Source organism: Eurosta solidaginis, chromosome 2, assembly GCF_040869045.1.
Source record: "Eurosta solidaginis isolate ZX-2024a chromosome 2, ASM4086904v1, whole genome shotgun sequence".
NCBI lineage: Eukaryota > Metazoa > Arthropoda > Insecta > Diptera > Tephritidae > Eurosta > Eurosta solidaginis.
In genome coordinates this window covers 104,145,316-104,164,888 of record NC_090320.1, presented here as the reverse complement: position 1 = coordinate 104,164,888, position 19,573 = coordinate 104,145,316, and the positions used below count along the sequence as shown (strand labels likewise).

The 19,573-nt window shown below is 38.8% G+C and overlaps 1 protein-coding gene and 1 pseudogene across 6 annotated transcripts in view; both read left to right on the top strand.

Moving 5' to 3' along the window:
- Positions 1 to 19,573, top strand: part of LOC137240117 (neurotrimin-like) — a 2,444,277-nt gene that overhangs the window by 715,402 nt on the left and 1,709,302 nt on the right. The gene's annotated exons all lie outside the window — the stretch shown is intronic.
- LOC137239285 (DNA repair endonuclease XPF-like) lies at positions 2,060 to 10,391 on the top strand (annotated as a pseudogene).

Sequence of the window (19,573 nt, the reverse complement as noted above, 5' to 3'; positions counted from 1 at the left end):
ATCCCCCACCCGCGGTAAGATTGTCCGGACACAGCTCAAGGTAGCACAACACTGCTCTAAAGGTTAACATAACCTCAAACACCCTCTTGCGCCAATTTTCAAGTTCCACTTTAGCAGAATTTTCATTTTTAAAGAATTTTTCACATTATTAAATTTTGATTTGTTAAGCGTATTGAAGCAAAATCTGTAATTTTAATTAACGAGCACAAGTCAATTTAACTAAAGATTTTTTCCACAAAAAAAAAAACAAAAACACAAATCACTTGCGCCTATTTACACGGGCAATACGATCGCAATTTAGTTTGTTGCTATAGCACAAAGTGCACTTAGTTTCATACACACATATTGTTGTTGTTGTATGGGTGGCCAATAGACTTATTCCTTACACAATTATTTGAAAAATTGAACAATTATTATTCTCACTTGCGGCAATATACAAATCAGTTTTGACTGATCTAATTTTGTGATACAAAAGTTCACAGTCCTTGGTTAAATTACAAAAAAGTCCATAACAAGCGTATATTTTTTTTTCACTGACACCATTTTTGCACTAGCCATTACTTATTGGCTTAGACAATTCAGTAGCAAATCTGCATTAGCACATTCCTTAACATTTACGTGGGTGCGCGCCGTTGCCACCACGAAATTGTACTTATCCCACTTAGCACATAAGCCTCAATACAGTCCTTTTTTTACGTTAGCCATAACTTATCGGCTTACACAATCAATTGGTAAATTTGTGTATACATACGCATACACCAAATCTTTTCATTAATCACATTATCACTTCCAAGTTCGGTCCTTTGGCAACATTTTCACTCACTACACTCTGCAAAGGCAATTTCTTAGTTTTTCATAAATTTATCGGTTTTCATTTTATACACACGCCAAGCAGATACAGTGACGGAGTATGAAAATGACTTCAACGACATGTCACCTTCACAACACAGTAAACACTCCCTAATATACCAAAGGGATGAGTTAAAAACTCTGTGGGAAGCTACGAAGGTGACATACGAAAAGCTCGTAGGTTAATCAGAGCTTGAGTCAAAGGACTTATCGGCTATCAAAAAGAAGCATAAAATGTGCTATTGCAGCTTCCTAAAGTGTCAGGCGGCAATAGCTGAGCTTTTGGAAGGTTTTGAAAAGAAAGATAAGAAAGTAGAAGTCTCAGATAATATGGAATATCATGTGCGCCTGCCAGCGTGTGATACAGATATTTTCAAAGGTGACTATATTTCATGGCCGTCTTTTAGGGACATGTTCACTGCCACATATATTAATAATAGTAAGCTCCATGCAGTACAAACACTATACTATTTAAGGCAAAAAACCCAAGGGGAGGCCAAAGAAATAGTGGAACGGTTTTCCTTAACGACAGATGGTTTCGATACAGCGTGCAAAAATTTATGTGACCGATACGAAAACAAACGTATCTTGGTCAATGCCCAATTAAAAATTCTTTTTAGTTTAAAAGCAGTTGAGAGTGAATGCGGTAGCTCCATTAAAAACTGTAACGTGAAATAAACAATTGTATCTCAGCGCTTCAATGTCACAAGATTGACATATAAAACTGGGATGCAATTCTAACATATTTGTGCTCCACAAAACTGCCAGGCTTAGCACTGGCTCTAAGGGAACAAATTATAGAAAATAAAACAGAAATTTCTAAATGGGCAGACATGGATAAATTCTTATCCAGCAGATTCCAAACGTTGGAAACTCTCGTAGATATAAGAGGGGATATGGTTTCAAAACCCTCTAAGCCACATGCTTCTCGTTCCTCGGCAGATACATCGTCGAAACGATTAGAGTCCTATCAGGAAAGTGCAACCGTAGCCAAACCTACGTGTAAGATGTGCAAAAGTCCTGCACATCGAATTGCAAAGTGCGAAAGGTCTTACGTTTAGCGCCTACTAAACTGTTTGAACAAATTAAGAGCAGCCGTGGGTGTATAAACTGCCTTTCTGCTGGTCATTCGGTAACAAAGTGCACCAGTCAAGTGAACAATACGCTGCTTCACATTCCGTATCAGACCAAAACCACAAATTCGGTAGATATGATCGGAGCATCAACGTCAATAGATGCTCAAACGCGTCGCAATTCTGAAAAAGAAAACAGTTCGATTAATAATGTAAACTTATGCTTCGCAAATACAAGTAAAGGAGTGCTATTAGGGACAGCACAGGTAAATATTCATTTAAATGGTGTTGACTATTCGGCGAGAGCCCTAATAGACTCGGGATCTGAATGCTCATTCATAACCGAGAAACTCAAGCGCAGAATAAATCTGCCAACTAAACGCATGCATGCCCAAGTTTCGGGCATCAATAATACAATGTCTGCACAAGTAAAAGAAGCGTGCGACATACAATTGCGGTCACCAACAGACCCATTAGTTGAGATCAATACGATCATGCTGGTTTTACCACAATTAACAGGGAATCTTCCAACTTGCCAAATAAACAAAATGACTAGGCAAGCATTCCCTGACTTAGTACTGGCTGGCAAAAGATTCTTTGTCAATGAGCCAGTCGATCTAATTGTGGGCGGAGACATATACCCCTAAATTATGTTAGGCGGCATTAGGAAAGATGTGCTAAACAAATTAATAGCACAGGAAACGGTGTGCGGCTGGATTTTCACAGGCCGGACAGATGCAGTTGATACAATTAAAGCTCTGGTTTCATATTTCAACGAGGTCACTTTAGATAAACAACTGGCAGCCTTCTGGGAGATAGAGGAAATTCCAAAGAAGAGGAGCATGAATAACGATGACACTTACTGCGAGGAGCTATACAAATCCACAACAGTTCGGAACAACGATGGCAAATACGTAGGCTCCTTACCCTTTAGGAAAGGGTTTAACTTAGGCCCCTCATTGAGAAGTGCGTGTTCTCAATTCTATCGCAACGAGACACGACTTGCGAAAAACCCAGTCCTGCAAACGGAATACAATAGAGTTGTATCCGAATATGAAACCTTAGGGCATATGCAACAGGTCAGTAATATCCCGCCAGACTCCACCGACTGTTACTTTCTCCCTCACCATGCTATATATATTATATTTTATAAAGGAGGGAAGTACAAAAACAAACTTCAGAGTCGTATTTAATGCATATTGTCCAACCACTAACGGCAAAAGTCTAAATGATGCCTTGAATCCAGGGCCGATTCTTCAATCCGACCTAACAATCCTTATACTACGTTGGCGGCTGTTCAAATACGTATTTAGCAGCGACATAGAAAAAATATACCGCCAAATATGGGTTAATGAAAACCAAATAAAATTCCAGCGAATTGTATTTCGCAACTGCCCCAAGGATCCAATCAACCTTTATGAACTGAAAACAGTAACATTTGGAGTGAATTGCGCTCCCTACCTTGCGATTCGAACACTACACAAACTGGCTGATGACGTGGAGACCTCGCATCCAATGGCAGCAGATATCTTACGAAATTGTATGTACGTTGATGACGTACTCGCCGGTGGACACAGCATCGAAACTGCGATAAGGGCAAGGGATCAGATATCATCGGCATTGCAGTCGGCAGGTTTCCCCGATGCGAAAATGGACGTCCAACTGCAAGAAAATTCTGCAGGGTATACCGAAGCAGCATTTATTAACAGAGAGGACTTCCTAAAGTTTGAAGATACTAGTACGGTTAAAGCTCTAGGCATTAAGTGGAACGCGCATTCCTACCTATTCTATTTTACTGCTAAACCTTTTGAAAACAGCGATGTCATCACAAAAAGGGCTATACTTTCTGCGATTGCAAAGCTGTTCGACCCTCTTGGCTGGCTGGCACCAGTAGTAATTGTAGCCAAGATTATAATGCAAAATATTTCGTTGGAAGGCACGGGTTGGGACGAAGACGTATCACAAACTAATCTAGATCGTTGGACTGCGTTTATGCAAGAATACGGAAAAATCACCGATATCCGCATACCGCGATGGGTTCATTTTACTCCAAAAGACATCGTCGAAATACATGGATTCAGCAATGCTTCGGAAAAAGCATATGCAGCCACTTTTTTCCTGAGGGTGCAGACAAAGGATCGAGTATTCACCAATCTGTTATTTGCAAAGACAAGAGTAGCCCGGTCAAACTATATCATTGCCATGGCTGGAACTCTGCGGCGCAGTCCTACTTGCAGAAATCATAGAGTCGGCCATAGAAAATATGCAACTTTCCAATATTAAGGTAACCCTTTAGACAGATTCGACTATAGTATTGGCATGGATCCGAAAGTTCCATGTTCGTGGTCAACGTTTGTGGCACATCGAATAACGAAAATCATCGACAAAGTTGGAGACAAAGTATGGCGGCATATAGACTCCGCGTCAAATCCTGCAGATTTGGCGAGCAGAGGTCTCCTCGCTTCGGATCTAATAGACAATCCTTTGTGGTGGCAGGGACATTTTTGGCTACAAGAAGACAACAAAAATTGGCTAACACAAGAAGAGCATTATGACACAAATATCGAAGAAAAGAGTGTGAAAGTTCATGCAACATCGGTCAAAAATAACTTTGAGATTCTGGATAGGTTTTCCGATCTACCAAGGGCTTTGCGGGTTATATCCTATATTCTTCGGTTTTTTCAGAATACGCACCCAACAAATAAAGCCTCCTTTAAAAGTGATTCTCATTCGATAGCCCCGGACGAAATAGAAAAAACAACACAAATATAGATAACAATATGCCAAAAGCAACATTATCAAGAAGAGTACGCAAATTTGAAGTCAGGAAAGCCAACAAATGGTAAGAGTGAGATTTTACCCCTGGACCCATATATAGATGAAGAAGGCATCATTCGAACTGGGGGCGGACTGGGGCATCCAAAGACATGTCCCATAACGAAAGTCAAACCATCATTCTTCCTTATAATTGCAGGATATCCAGACTTATAGTTCAATCCTCTCATAAGACCACCCTGCCTGGAGGGAACCAGCTGATGCTACGTCATATCCGTACTCAGTACTGGATCCCACGTGCTAAAATAATGATACGGTCTGTTATCCACAACTGTAAGGTCTGTACCATTTATAGGAAGCGGACACAACCGCAACTCATGGGGATCCTTCCGAAAGAGCGCACAACCTTTACTCGGGCCTTCACCAACACTGGGGTAGATTTCGCGGGACCATTCGATATAAAATCCTACCGAGGAAGGGGATGCCGAATTTCAAAAGGATATGTTTGTCTATTCGTCTGCTTTTCGACGAAAGCCATCCATCTAGAAGCGACAAACGACCTTAGTACCGGGTCCTTCCTAGCTGCCTTCGACAGATTTGTATCCAGACGAGGCTGTCCGAAAAACGTTTACTCCGACATTGGTACTAACTTTTTCGGAGCTTCGCGATCTTTACGATGCGAGTTTAAAGCATTTCTGCGTGAAGCAAGGTACGGAACATTGAATAAATATATCCATCACATTTAGAATGGCATTTTATACCGCCAAGCGCTCCTCACATGGGAGGTTTGTGGGAAGCGGGGGTAAAAAGTTTTAAGACCCATTTTAAAAAGATCGCGTCCGATCATAAATATACTTTCGAGAAGTTTACTACTTATGTGGAATTGAGGCCTGCCTCAACTCGAGGCCCCTCAGTCCCTCATCCAACGACTCTTCCGATCTGGAGCCGCTTATTTCAGGCCACTTTCTCGTAGGTGGGCATCTTTTAGCTCCACCTGAACTCGATTGTAGTGAAAACCCTGCCTCAATTGTAAACCGATGGCAAAAAATGAAGGCCTTGCACAAGACATTTTGCAAAAGATGGAAATCGGAATATCTCACCGAGATCCAGAAACGGTATAAGTGGAAACGTCCACAGCCAACTTAAAACCCGGGGACCTAGTCGTCGTAAAGGAGGATAACCTACAACCGAACGAGTAGAGAATGGGGAGAATGGTCAACACACACCCAGGTTCCGATAACCGTGTACGTGTTTTTGACGCCAATACAATTAAAGGACAAATTACCAGACCAATCGCAAAACTGGTACTACTTCCGCCCAAGGACGAAGAAAATGAACCTTAATAGTCCACATCCCTCTAATAACCTAGCTCTCGTTCATCTCGAAGGAGGCCAACACAACGACAACCCAGCTCTCGTTCCCCCTGAACGAGGCCAACAGAACCCTAACGCAGATACACTATCTGCCACAGAATCCGCAATTAAAGAAGCAATTACATCACCCAAATAGCATATCCCATATGAACTAAACGTCCAAATTTAAAAGTATTTTCGATTAAAAAACTAAGGTATCGACGGGAGCAATGTTCCCAACGAAATTTCCCTTTGCCACTAAAATATCAGAAAGCAATTCCTTGCTTTCTTCTCAGTTAGCGATAAGAAGCGTTTCATCTTTTCTTTTTGAGTACATTATAGTGTTTTTTCCATTTCGTAGAGATAAATGTTTCTATATTGTGAGGAAAATTCTCCGTCCGCCATTTTGCAAACCATTCTCCCTTATAAACATTTACCATTTACCTTCACAAATAAATTGATTAATTATTAATTAAGTAACATGTGACTTCAATAGTCTCCTGTTCCGGCTTTATGGTATAAAAGCTCATCATGGATGACCGCCGTCAGGTCGACTAGTTCGACTATCCTCTACGTTCCGATAGTCAATTGTTCGACGGTCTTGGAAAAGCTTTGCTCCGCTACTTTGAGTGGGTTTGAGAAGGACAAGCCAAACCTGGTTAAAATAGGTGCTTACGTATTAATATCGGTAACAAGGACCGTAACGTGCAGGTGATATATAAACAAAGTGGATAGGTTGGGGATGGGGCCGCTAGCTTTGGAAAATGTCAAACCGGGAGACTTGGGTGTTGAAGTATTAAGCGTCAAAATCAACATTTCAGACGCTTTTTTATAGTTAAGCAAATAAAATGAATTTTCAAACCCTACTCATACGTACATATATCTTCAACTTAAGTATGCTCTGAGAATCATTTCAAGAGAGCAGTTAAACCCCTGGAGCATACTAAAGAATTTGGCATCGCTGACTTCGTTTATTCTTTCAGCAAATCGGGATAAAGAATTTTTGAAAAAAATTACACCTTTCTCGGGTAACTTAACAACTTGAGGTCAATTTGAAACATGTCCGACTTGGGCCATTTTATTTAAATTCATGGATCTTTTCTAATTTTTTGGGAAAAGTTATGCGTAGAGGGCATTACCGCGAGAGATTTCGAATCCTCATTCACTACTACTCACTTGATCTATATCCACATAATGGCGTCCATCTTCGACCGCTCTTTTTTATTCCATAATGCAGCGCTGCAGCTTCTGACGTTGGTACGTTGCCATCGTCGGGCAATAGCGGAAGAGTTGTATCAGTTAGCCATGTTGAATACACAATCTTCCCTCAGAAAAAAGAAGAATATAATTATATTAATAAGCTTTCAGTACATCCAAGGTGTAATTTTATACACACCTGTCGCTTCCTTTGTGTCATATCCACCGGCAAATGTAGGACAGACTTGGCTCTATCGGCACCCGCTACTTCCGGTTCTAGCGCGCGTTGTCCTGTTCGGCACTTAGATATAAAGAATGTTTATTTACCACTCACCCTGAGTCTCCATTTCCAGGCTATATGCTTGATGTAATGGGAAATCGGTTCTATTCTCCATGATTAAAGCAGCACAACTTGCAACAGCACCTTTTCAATTGTCAATGGTTATGAGCGTTTTGCCGATATAGCAAGCCGTGATTAAGTGCTCAAAAGTTTCGCTGTCGTATGACGTATGCCAAAGCGGTAGCATATAGAAAAGTGGTGAAAGATCGCTTGACGATAGAAAGCTGACGATTAAGTTCTTGAGTTCCCTTGAGCTATGTGAATTCAGTCGTGGAACTTTTTTTTGACAGCGCTCCATTATGTGCAAGATTTTGGATTAAAATAGAAACCAAATTGCTCTTTAGAACGTAAACACTTGCAGTTACCTCACTTTACTTCCTTTATATTAGGCCCATTTCATAGTTGTCAAGTTTCGTCACAAAATTTTGCATTAGTTCTACTTAATTATTTTTTGTATCTTTAATCTAATACAAACTGTCAGCATGAGTTCAAAATTGCCGGTGTAATAAAAGAGGTTAGCAAATCTTACAACATTACAAATCAAGAGGAATCTGGATTCCAAGACGATGATGAAACTTTAGCAAATATCATGACCGCTGAAGAATACCTTCAACATAAGGATATACAAAGATTCGAGTAAGAACGGCAAATTTTTTTTGGATATGGTGAACTCTGATGGTTTGCTAGTTTGCGCAAAGGTCTTGCACTACGATCGCGTACTTACAAATATATTAAAAGTGTACAGCGATCCAGGCAATTTAGTGCTTGTAATAAATTTTTCACATTGGGAGGAGCATTATTATAAATCTAAATTGGAACAGAAATATGTACATCAAGTAGCGTACACAGCTACAGGCAGAGAACGCGTTTACTTGGAAGGCGGCATTCAATTCTTAGGCACACGAATTCTAGGTGTTGATGTCTTAAAGCGTCGTTCACCCATTGAGCTAATAACGGGCATCGTTGTGCTACGCGCACACACCATTATTGAATCCTGTCAAGAAGCATTTGCTTTGCGTTTCGTATCGTACGAGTAATAAAACTGGTTTTATAAAAGCATTTTCCAACAGCGCCGAAGCTTTCACAAGTGGATTTAGTCATATTGAGCGCACTATGCGTAATTTGTTTGTAAAACAATTATTTATTTGGCCACGTTTTCATGCTATTGTACAACTATCACTGAAGCTTTATGAGGCACAAACTATTGAGTTGCATGTTCCCATGACGCTAATACAAACACATTTGCTTGATATAATGAATTGTTAGTGCGTGAAATTAAGCGTATAACCAGATCGGTAGATTTGGAAAAGATCATTATACAGCAAGCGCAACTGGATTGTATTTGGCATCAATTGAATTCGCAGACTACATTGATAGTATCTGATTGGAAAATTTGACGCAATCTTATGATTTCCAATACATATCATGATGCAGTGGCCGCGTATGCACTAACCAAACGTTATCACACTACAGAGTATGTGCTTCGTAATTCAGGTTGGACGTTTTTAGATTCAGCTGAGCAAATATTCAATTTAACCAAAGAGCGCGTTTACAATGCACAAGGTGAGTTCGAACCTGAAACCTATCCCAAATGGAAATTTTAGCTGAAATACTCAAATTTGAAATACCGAGCGATATGAAACGTTCACATCCCGACTGCTTAAGTGCCACCCAAAGTCCTAATACTTTGTCAAGATACACGTACCTGCCTTCAATTTCGTCAATTTCTCACACAAGGTGGTGAACGCTTTCTCTTATTTGCTGCAATGCAGCATGAAATACGAATTGGTAAACTAGCTGATTGCTATAAGTTAAAGAAATTGCAAATGCACTAACGCAATTTGAGAAAACTATAGCTACAAAAACACAAGCACACAAAAGATGAATAACACGCAACCAAATGCGAAAGAGAATGACGTTCTAAAGAATGAAGCTTCGGACTCAGAACAAAGCACCCCTATGGATGAGCTGACGCAGCTGTTGACTGATACTAATGGTGATGAAGATCTTGCAGCAAAATATTTTCAAGAAAGTTATATGCTAACTATTACACAATTAAGTGATGCTGACGAAACTTTAACTTATGCTGGCGCGGATGCAAATTCAAGCGGGGCTACGGGGACCTCTAATATGGATACCTCGGTTTCGAGCCATTTCCACAGCTAGAATACCTGGATATAACTGCCGCTGTGGCGGCACGTAAACAACCACTAATCTGCATACAAACATTCAAAACACAACGAGAGGGTGCTTGTCACTCGATCGCATACTCGATGAAATACAACCACAGTATGTTATAATGTATCATTGTAAAGCGACCGCAATAAGACAATTGGAAATATGTGAATCGTATTTGACTAGCTGGCGCGTGCGAAGCAAGAATTTAGAATGATTATTAAAACGAAGCGTGTAATGGTTATACCAGAGTATCAAGATGGCAAAACAGATGAAGCTTTCATGTTGTATAAAACCTATGCAGAAACTGAAGGCGTGGACGCGGCTAATGCTGCTAGTCGTGAAGCAGGCGGTCAAGCGAGCCTCATACCTTTTGTTTCAGCCCAATTATTGTAGATATGCGTGAATTCCGTTCTGATTTGCCATGTTTAATACATAAACGAGGCATGGAGGTGCAACAAGTTACTATAACGATTGGCGACTATATACTCACACCAGATATTTGTGTTGAAGGTAAACAATATCCGAATTGGTTCACTAAATCCCGGACGCTTAATTAATCAATGTGTACAAATGCAACATTATTATGCCAAACCAATAGAAAGCAAAAACATATTTTCTTGGAAGTAATATAAAGCCAACATATTTTCGTGTCGAATTGAATGGCACAAATAATCCCAATATGCCATATATAATACGAAAAGGCCGTTTATACATATTTCCATGAAGCGAAAATCTGGAAAGAAAAGAAGAAACTCAATTAATTAATAAAAATATAACCAAGTCTACGAGTGTACTCACCGCCGCGTGTTAAATGAATTACACTTTTTTCATTCAGGAAATGGAAGAGCGACATCTGCTAGTCAAAATCTCTACACTCCATTTCTGACTGTCAATGCACTGCGTTACCGACATTATGCCTTACGCGCTGCTACACGCAACACATGTCGCGTATTACATATCTCGATCAATCATTCATTTGCTCGAGATTTACGGCTGAACTCTGTAATTCAATCTCATCTCAAGTCTCTAAATTTGAGATTTTCCTTTAGAGACAATTTTTGTGACTTGAGATGATTTCGGTATTCAGTAAACGAAAGTCACAAAAACAATTCACCATATCAACGAAATTCACCAAAATGACTCATACATTGAACAAATAATATAGCATTGCATTTTGTCAACGCAATGTTGAGTGGTGTTGTGGCTGAGCTCGCTAATACGCCGTTCACAAATTTTATAGAAAATCCGAAAGTGTGTAGGTTCGAATCTCAGCGGCGCCACTAGAGTTCGATGTTTTTTTTAAGTATTTTCTTTTTTTTATTTTTTTCTATGCTTATTTTAATTTGAAGAATAAAAAGAATATATTTAAAGCGTTTTTCGCAAATAATTTTCATACTTTTTCTGAAATTTTCACGTTTGTGATCTACCCCGGCCCAGCTCACAAATTAGTGATTGCTTTTGTGAGGCTGGAGACGCGAGACAGCTTACAGAATGGCAAATTGTCTCAAAAGTGATTTTCACCCCAAATAGTCTCTAATAGTGACTAGAGACGGCTTACTGAATTCAGCTATTAAAATACTTAATTCCACGAATCTCAACATTATCGACAATACACGTCAAAAATAATGTTGAATGGTGGTAGTGCAGCTCTGTACTACTTTTTCAGCCAGGTTTCGAACCGTTCCGTGAGGTGGCAGGCCACTTGTTGCGAAAACAAAGTTCACCACAAATCAAAAATAAATTTTAGGACTACTTCGGCGACATTTACCGACATAAATCAAATTATAAAATGTACTAAAGGCGCTAAAGCACCAGCCACATCGCATGGATGCGTGATATATCCGTTTTTTCTTCGTTTATTTGCGCGCATAAGTATTTACTTATGGCCTTTAATTTTTTATTTCAACTAAATTTTATTTCAATAAAATGTTTTTTTTTCTTCTGCGAATATATATTAGAGATAATGTTTTTTGTTTACGCCACCCAAACAACATTCCGCCAACCTCAATTTGGGCATGATCAATGATACCAATATCCTTTCAGATCATGAGCCGCTACCAAACTTTACTGGCCAAGTCAGAGGGAGACGTAACGCGTTCGACGTCGCTTGCCAGCTCTGCGACAGGGACCATAGTCTCCGAATCTTTCCCGAATATCGGAAAAAATCTCCAGAAGAGAGGTTGCGGTCAGTGCTTCTATATAAGTACTGTCCGAACTGTCTTTCACCCTTTCACCGGGTAAACAAGTATAGCAGCAAGTATCGCTGCAAGAGGTGCCAAGAGAAGCACCACACCACGCTCCATTTAGATGAGCGCCGGCCAGTATGCGACGAGACAACCACAACACGTTGTCAATCAACCTGTCGGGACCGGGTAAATCCTGGGCTCAGCATGTGGAGGAGGAAGAAATGGAGGGGGAGAGAGCAAAGGCGGAGGAAGAAAGAGGTAAAACGGAGACAAGACCGTCAACGGTCAATCATGGGATGCGTAGTTTCCGACCGCTGTTACAGCATGAAAGAAGCGCGGCGAAAGCAAATAAACGTCGAAACGAACGAGACAATTGGCGGCACCGCGACATCGGACTCCAAGGGGGCCCGACCAAGTCATCCAAACGCGGAAGACAGCAGCGGCGAAATAAATCGACGCCATACCCTTCTGACGCCCAAAATATACCAGCACTATTGCGTGGCACACCGGAAGGCTTCCGAACCGGCCGACTGCTCCAAGCTACTCCAGCGCCCATCATGCGGTCCTTCGTGCCCATTGCGCCGACGGCCATAGTGCGCGTCGAATCTCGTGGGCATTTACATCTGGTTCGTGCCATAATTGATCCCTGCGTCGCCAGCACCATCGTCGATGCAGAGCTGGTACGCGACTTGCAGTTGGAGCGCCAAGGACCAGGGTAATGTACCGTTATTCTGCGCGGCAAGTTCGGGTCATCGACGCATGTCACTACCCAAGCCGCCGTGGTTAACGGCCACTATCGGTTGAGTCCGCTATCAAATGTGGATCCAAAGATTGCAGTTCCATTCCAATTCATGCGGCTGGCTGACTCACATTTCTACCGCTCATCGCCAATTCGGCTTACACTCAGCGCTGATCTATACGCCGAAATGATGGTGAGCGGAACGCCAGCAACAGTTGGCGGGCTCCTGACCCAACCGACCGTATTCGGGCTGGTAGTCTCAGGAGCCTGCCAAAAATAGCTTTTCATAAAAAATAAGTAATTACTGCACGGAATCAGAAACCACGTACTTATATTTAATATCTTCTTTTCTTTTTGTTCACAGGACAACGAGACACGAAGTCCATCGTGCGACGTGCAGTGCTTTCAGTCCGCACCTGCACATCGACATAACGCCTTACTGGATGTGCGATGACGTGGCATTCCTTTTTTTCATTTTTTTCTTCTTTGTTGCTTACGGAAAGGGGGCCGGTATGTTTGGGCCACAGGCCTAAATATGTCTCCCCTCCCCCCACCCTCGTAACATAATTTTCTTTACTCCATTTTCCTTTATTTACTACCACCCACATATGCTTGTGGTCACTAATACACACAAGCATCTGTGAGTGGTGGCACGTATGTATCCTAGATTTTTACCGCTGTGAGCCCGCGGTACAGCAACTTTGTTGCCGGGAAACCCAACGAAGGAGCTGTATCGTGCGTTCATCGGCTCATGTGGCAAAGAGGCTCGATCTCGTTTTCTCCAGCAGCCAGCGAAGGTACTCGTTATCCCATTTTCACGTAAGTGTAAATTTAATACAAATATATTTAATGTTTCACCTTTCCACAACATTTGTTAAAATCTTCCTTAACACTTGTTGTATTTATATACATTCAATAAAAACACACTTGCAATTCCTTTTTTATTAACACGAAACCTTTTGGTGTTCTTATTTTCTTCCTTTTTTTTCGCCTTAATCATTCCTTAACAAATACGTGGGTGCGCGCCGCAGCCACCACGCATTTTTTCACTTGGAGAATTAGCAGCCGCGGATGTCAGCTGAAATTTTTGTTTTGCGTCGAGTCTCCTTTGTTTGTAAAGATTATTTATAATTGTGTTATACTTCCTCATCAGTTTTTGTGTGGGATCATTCCTAATTGTTTTGTATGTGTTTTTGCCGTTTAGCAACTCTTTAATTTTTAGTTCGTATTCGTTTTTGTACATCATAACTGTCTTGTTGCCTTTGTCTGCATTTGTTATTATGATCTCGTTTCTGTGTTGGTTAAGGAACCTTTTGGTGTCTGTCGATGTTTTCAATATAAACTTGTCCTTAGTGCAGTTTCTAATTTTTTGCTGAAAAGTATTGATTTTTGTCGCAATGGCACTCTTTACAGCATTTTTTCCCTCTAGTCCTCAAAACTTTGTACGATTGTTCCAAATCGGCGATTATTTCAATGGGTGAAAATGTTTTTCTTGACACTGGTAAGGCGAATTTGTTGTCAAGTGACAACAACCAACGCAACTTCTGCGGTACTTCGATGTTCGTATTGTTCACAAACCAATCTTCATTTAATCTCATGCCAAATTTTGTAGTATTTTTCGAAATTTGCTTCTGGAATTTGGCGCTGTGTACATTTTGTGTGTTTGTGGCGATTTGTGTCGAAAAATGTTGGTGGTTCTCTATAATTTTTTCGTAATCTCTTTGCGGAAGTCTGTTTTGTAACGTTTCCTGTATATGCTTAACGGTCGTTGTGATAATTTTAATATTAATGTTTGATTCTTTTATTTCTAAGTTAACGACTTTCAGAAGAAAGCATTGTTCTAATTTAATAAGGTCTCGTCGTGTAGTGTCTAGTTTAAAGCAGTGTTGTATCGTTTTTGTCTTACCCTGTAAATGTGGTGGAATGATGCCATAATTTTTGCACCGCAATAAAACTTTTAGGCGCTGTTTTTGTTAACCCAGTTTTTTGATATTTTTGTTGTGGTGCTTGATTATGTAACAAATCTCTTCGGCGTATTTGTATTTGACGTGTTGGTAGAATTGCTTCATGTTGTTGTTTGTAATATTCCGCGTTTTTTCGGTTTTGCTCACCGTAAATATTTATATGTTGATTGGACCAAATTCTTTATGAAATTGTTTGCTGGGTTGGAGCTGTTTTGTCGATATGTATAAAGAAAAAACTAAGAGTTTTTACATTTCTCTTCTATGCATTTCGACGCATCCGCGTCATCATCAGGAAGTCTATTTTATTTTCAAACAAACAACATGAAAAATACAAAACGAATCATTATTTTCAATAAATATTACAAATTCAACATAAACACAATAACTCACAATAATTTAATTAGTTGTACAAACACAATAACATCACAGGATCAGGACAATCGACACATTCATTTTTCTTATTTTCTATTTTTGTTTTTATCATTTTTTATTATTACTGTATAAGCGCTATTTGTATTGTCAATGTTTTCTTTAAAATTCATGACATTCGTCATATGTTGTTGGATGCGGAGATTTTCCAGTGTCATCCTCATTTTACATCTTCTCTCAACATCTAAAATTCTTGCGTTCCCAAAATCATCTGTATGCTCGTTGTCAGTCAGGTGTTGAGAAAGCGCGGTATTTGTTTTTCTGTTTTTTGCGTCCATTTGATGTTCGTGTATTCTCGTTCTCAATGCTCTTTTCATTGTGCCAATGTAACATTTTTTGCAGGCATTGTTGTTACCGTTGCATTGAATTTTATACACTATATTGCATTGTTGTTCCTTGTCTATTTTGTCTTTTGTTTTTGTAAAGAAACGATTAAGTGTATTGGGTGGTTTGTGAGCAAATGTTGTGTTGTCTTTTTTTCATAATTCTCCTGAGCGGTTGATTACTTGTTAGTCCGGGTATGTAGGTAACTCCAATATAAGTTTTGTTTGTGTTTGCTTCTGTTTGTCCATTTGATGAATTAGGGTGGTCCATTTCTTGTGTCGTATTAATTATAAGCTTTTCTATTAGTGTATTCGTGTAGCTATTTTTCAAGGGAATATTTTTTATTTTCTTCTTGTTTTCTTCTAGGAAATCGCCGTCACTTGGAAAGTGTATTTTCCTTATTAGACTTGTTGCTGTGTTAATTTTCTGCTTCCATGGATGATTGGAGTGATAACTGATAATTCTTCCTGATGTCATCGACTTTGCATACCAGTTGAACGTTAAGTTTTGGTTTTTCGTTGTATTTCTACGTCTAGGAAGGCAATTTTGTTGTTATGTTCTAATTCTTTAGTAAATTGTATCTTGGTATGCTGTGCATTAAATACTGTTAGTATGTCTTCCACGTGTTTAGATTTAACAATTGCGAATATGTCATGTACATATTTGGTTATGTATTTGACATATATGTCTTTGCTTTTTAATTCAGCGAGGCTGTCGTCCAATATTTTGTCCAGAACGATATCTGCAATGGTTGGAGATAGCGGGTTGCCCATTGGCATTCCGTAGATTTCTTGGTATAGGGTGTTGTTATGTGAAAAGTAATTGTTGTCACGTAAGCAGAAATCGAGTATCGTCTGGAACTGTTTTTTGTCTATTTGTGTATGTGTCTCCAATTTTTCCTATTTTCGCATAATAGTGCGTATTGCTAAATGTATGGGTATATTCGTAAAAAGAGAACGACGTCGAATGAAATGAGAATATCGTCGTCTTGAATTGTGAAATTATTAACTTTTTCTTTAAGTTGAAGTGAACTTTTTATATTAATATCTTCGGATATAATATTTTCTAAAATGCTTCCAACAAATTTTGATAATTTGTAACATGGTACATTAAAAGATGGGCAAATCGGTGTAAGTGGTTCGTGTGGTTTGTGAATTTTCGGAAGCTGAGATTTTTGTTTTGCGTCGAGTCTCCTTTGTTTGTAAAGATTATTTATAATTTTGTTACTCTTCCTCATCAGTTTTTGTGTGGAATCATTCCTAATTGTTTTGTATGTGTTTTTGTCGTTTAGCAATTCTTTAATTTTTAGTTCGTATTCGTTTTTGTACATCATAACTGTCTTGTTGCCTTTGTCTGCATTCGTTATTATGATCTCGTTTCTGTGTTGGTTAAGGAATCGTTTGTTGTCTGTCGATGTTTTCAATATAAACTTGTCCTTAGTGCAGTTTCTAATTTTTTGCTGAAAAGTAATGATTTTTGTCGCAATGGCACTCCTTACAGTGTTTTTTCCCTCTAGTCCTCAAAACTTTGTACGATTGTTCCAAATCGGCGATTATTTCAACGGGTGAAAATGTTTTTCTTGACACTGGTAAGGCGAATTTGTTGCCAAGTGACAATAACCAACGCGACTCCTGCGGTACTTCGATGTTCGTATTGTTCACAAACCAATCTTCATTTAGTCTCATGACAAATTTTATAGTATTTTTCGAAATTTGCTTCTGGAGTTTGTCGCTGTGTACATTTTGTGTGTTTCTGGCGATTTGTGTCGAAAAATTTTGGTGGTTCTCTATAATTTTTTCGTAATCTGTTTGCTGAAGTCTGTTTTGTAACGTTTCCTGTATATGCTTAACGGTCGTTGTGATAATTTTAATATTAATGTTTGATTCTTTTATTTCTAAGTTAACGACTTTCAGAAGAAAGCATTGTTCTAATTTAATAAGGTCTCGTCGTGTAGTGTCTAGTTTAAAGCAGTGTTGTCGTTTTTATCTTACCCTGTAAATGTGGTGGAATGATGCCATAATCTTTGCACCCCAGTAAAAAGTTTAGGCGCTCTTTTTGTTTAGCCATTTTTTTGAATTTTTATTTGTGTTGCTTGATTATGTAACAAATCTCTTCGTCGTATTTGTATTTGATGTGTTGGTAGAACTGCTTCATGTTGTTGTTTGTAATATTCCGCGTTTTTTCGGTTTTGCTCACCATAAATATTTATATGTTGATTGAACCAAATTCTTTATGAAATTGTTTGCTGGGTTGGAGCTGTTTTGTCGACATGTATAAAAAAAAACCAAGAGTTTTTACTTTTCTCTTCTATGCATTTCGACGCATCCGCGTCATCATCAGGAAGTCTATTTTATTTTCAAACAAACAACATGAAAAATACAAAACGAATCATTTGTTTTTAATAAACATTCGAAATTCAACATTAAAACAATAACTCACAATAATTTAATTAGTTGTACAAACACAATAATATCACAGGTTCAGGACAATCGAAACATTCATTTTTCTTATTTTCTGTTTTTGTTTTTATCATTTTTGCGTCCATTTCATGTTCGTGTATTCTCGTTCTCAATGCTCTTTTCGTTGTGCCAATGTAACATTTATTGCAGGCATTGTTGTTGTTACCATTGCATTGAATTTTATACACTACATTGCATTGTTGTTCCTTGTCTATTTTGTCTTTTGTTTTTGTAAAGAAACCATTAAGTGTATTGTATGGTTTGTGAGCAAATGTTATTTTGTCTTTTTTCATACCCACAAGACAGGTACCAGTTACCTAATCGATTACTTAATTGTTACCAATAACTTGGCCACCAATTATCGTCTTAATGACTTTTACATTGCTGTCGTGAAAAAGGTAACGCATGCGCTCTCTCAAAATAGTGTACGTGTGACTCGCTTTCTCGCTCTTACCTATTGTGTTTTCGACATTCCTTCTCGCTCGATGTTATTTTGATTTTTAAGTTATTTCATTAGGTATGTTTTCGTTATCGCTAACCAAAACATATGCAACAACAACACGGGTAACTGGCCTATCGGTTACCCGTACCGGTTACCTTCTGTCAATTCGCTTTTTATATGAATGAAACGCGTCCATTTTGTTTAAATAATATTTAATTCATAAATAATGCATGTTTAAAATGGTTTTTACAGTTAAAATCATGTCCTATTGATCGTGCCCTTTCCGAAACCTTGTTTTGAAGTTCTTATTTTCCCTGCGCTGGTAGTGTTGCTCATCATCAGGTTGCAGAGTCATATTAGTTTGGTAGGTATAGTAAGATCAGACGTAGCAAATTTAGGAAGCATGTCAGGAGTATCACCAAAATCCAAAGAAGCAGGTGATTCATTTCGCCACCTCCGTTTTCTTCCATATCCGGATTCATTCCATACTAGTCATTATAAATAGCTTGTAGATGCCACATAGGTGTAACCATACCCTCAAGATATTTCCGTTCAAATCTTGTGGTGTACAATGAGCAAACTTTTCATAAAAATGTCCACGTAAACTTGTATTTGTTCTAAATTCTTCACCACATTCTAAACATAGAAAAGATGTTATTTCATCCACTGTTTTCTCATGTTCTCGTATTAAGTGTTTGCGTAAGTAATTGTAATGCACATTCTTGATTACAATATGGACAAACAGTTAATTCTAAACTTTTCGTTGTTACATCAATTGTTTCAGCGTGTTGTGCACGTAAATGAAAATTCATACTTGAACGTATTTTAGTCTTCCAATCACATAATTAACATTTTAAATAATGACTATTGGCAATATGAGAAATCTCATGGTCCAATAATTTGTTGAAGCTTGGTGTAGCTGTTTGATTTACATTTTGCACCACGTTCGTTATATTTAAAATGTTCTGGTTTCTCTAGCCGATGCATAAAGTTTAGGTCCTTTTTCCAACAATTTGCTAAATTTAATTGAAGTTCATACATTGGGCATTGTCAAATGATAAATTTTCCATAAATATACTGAGCACTCTTTATGTAGGCTCTTTTCTTAACATCTAATTCTGGTTGTACCGGATATGTCAGTTTTTGCTTCAAGTCCACACTCATACTATTTTCAGATTCTGTTTCATAATTTTCATCATTTTCAACATTGGACTTGGCATCAACATAATTATCATCATCGTAATTATTTGATAACTTTGTTTTAAG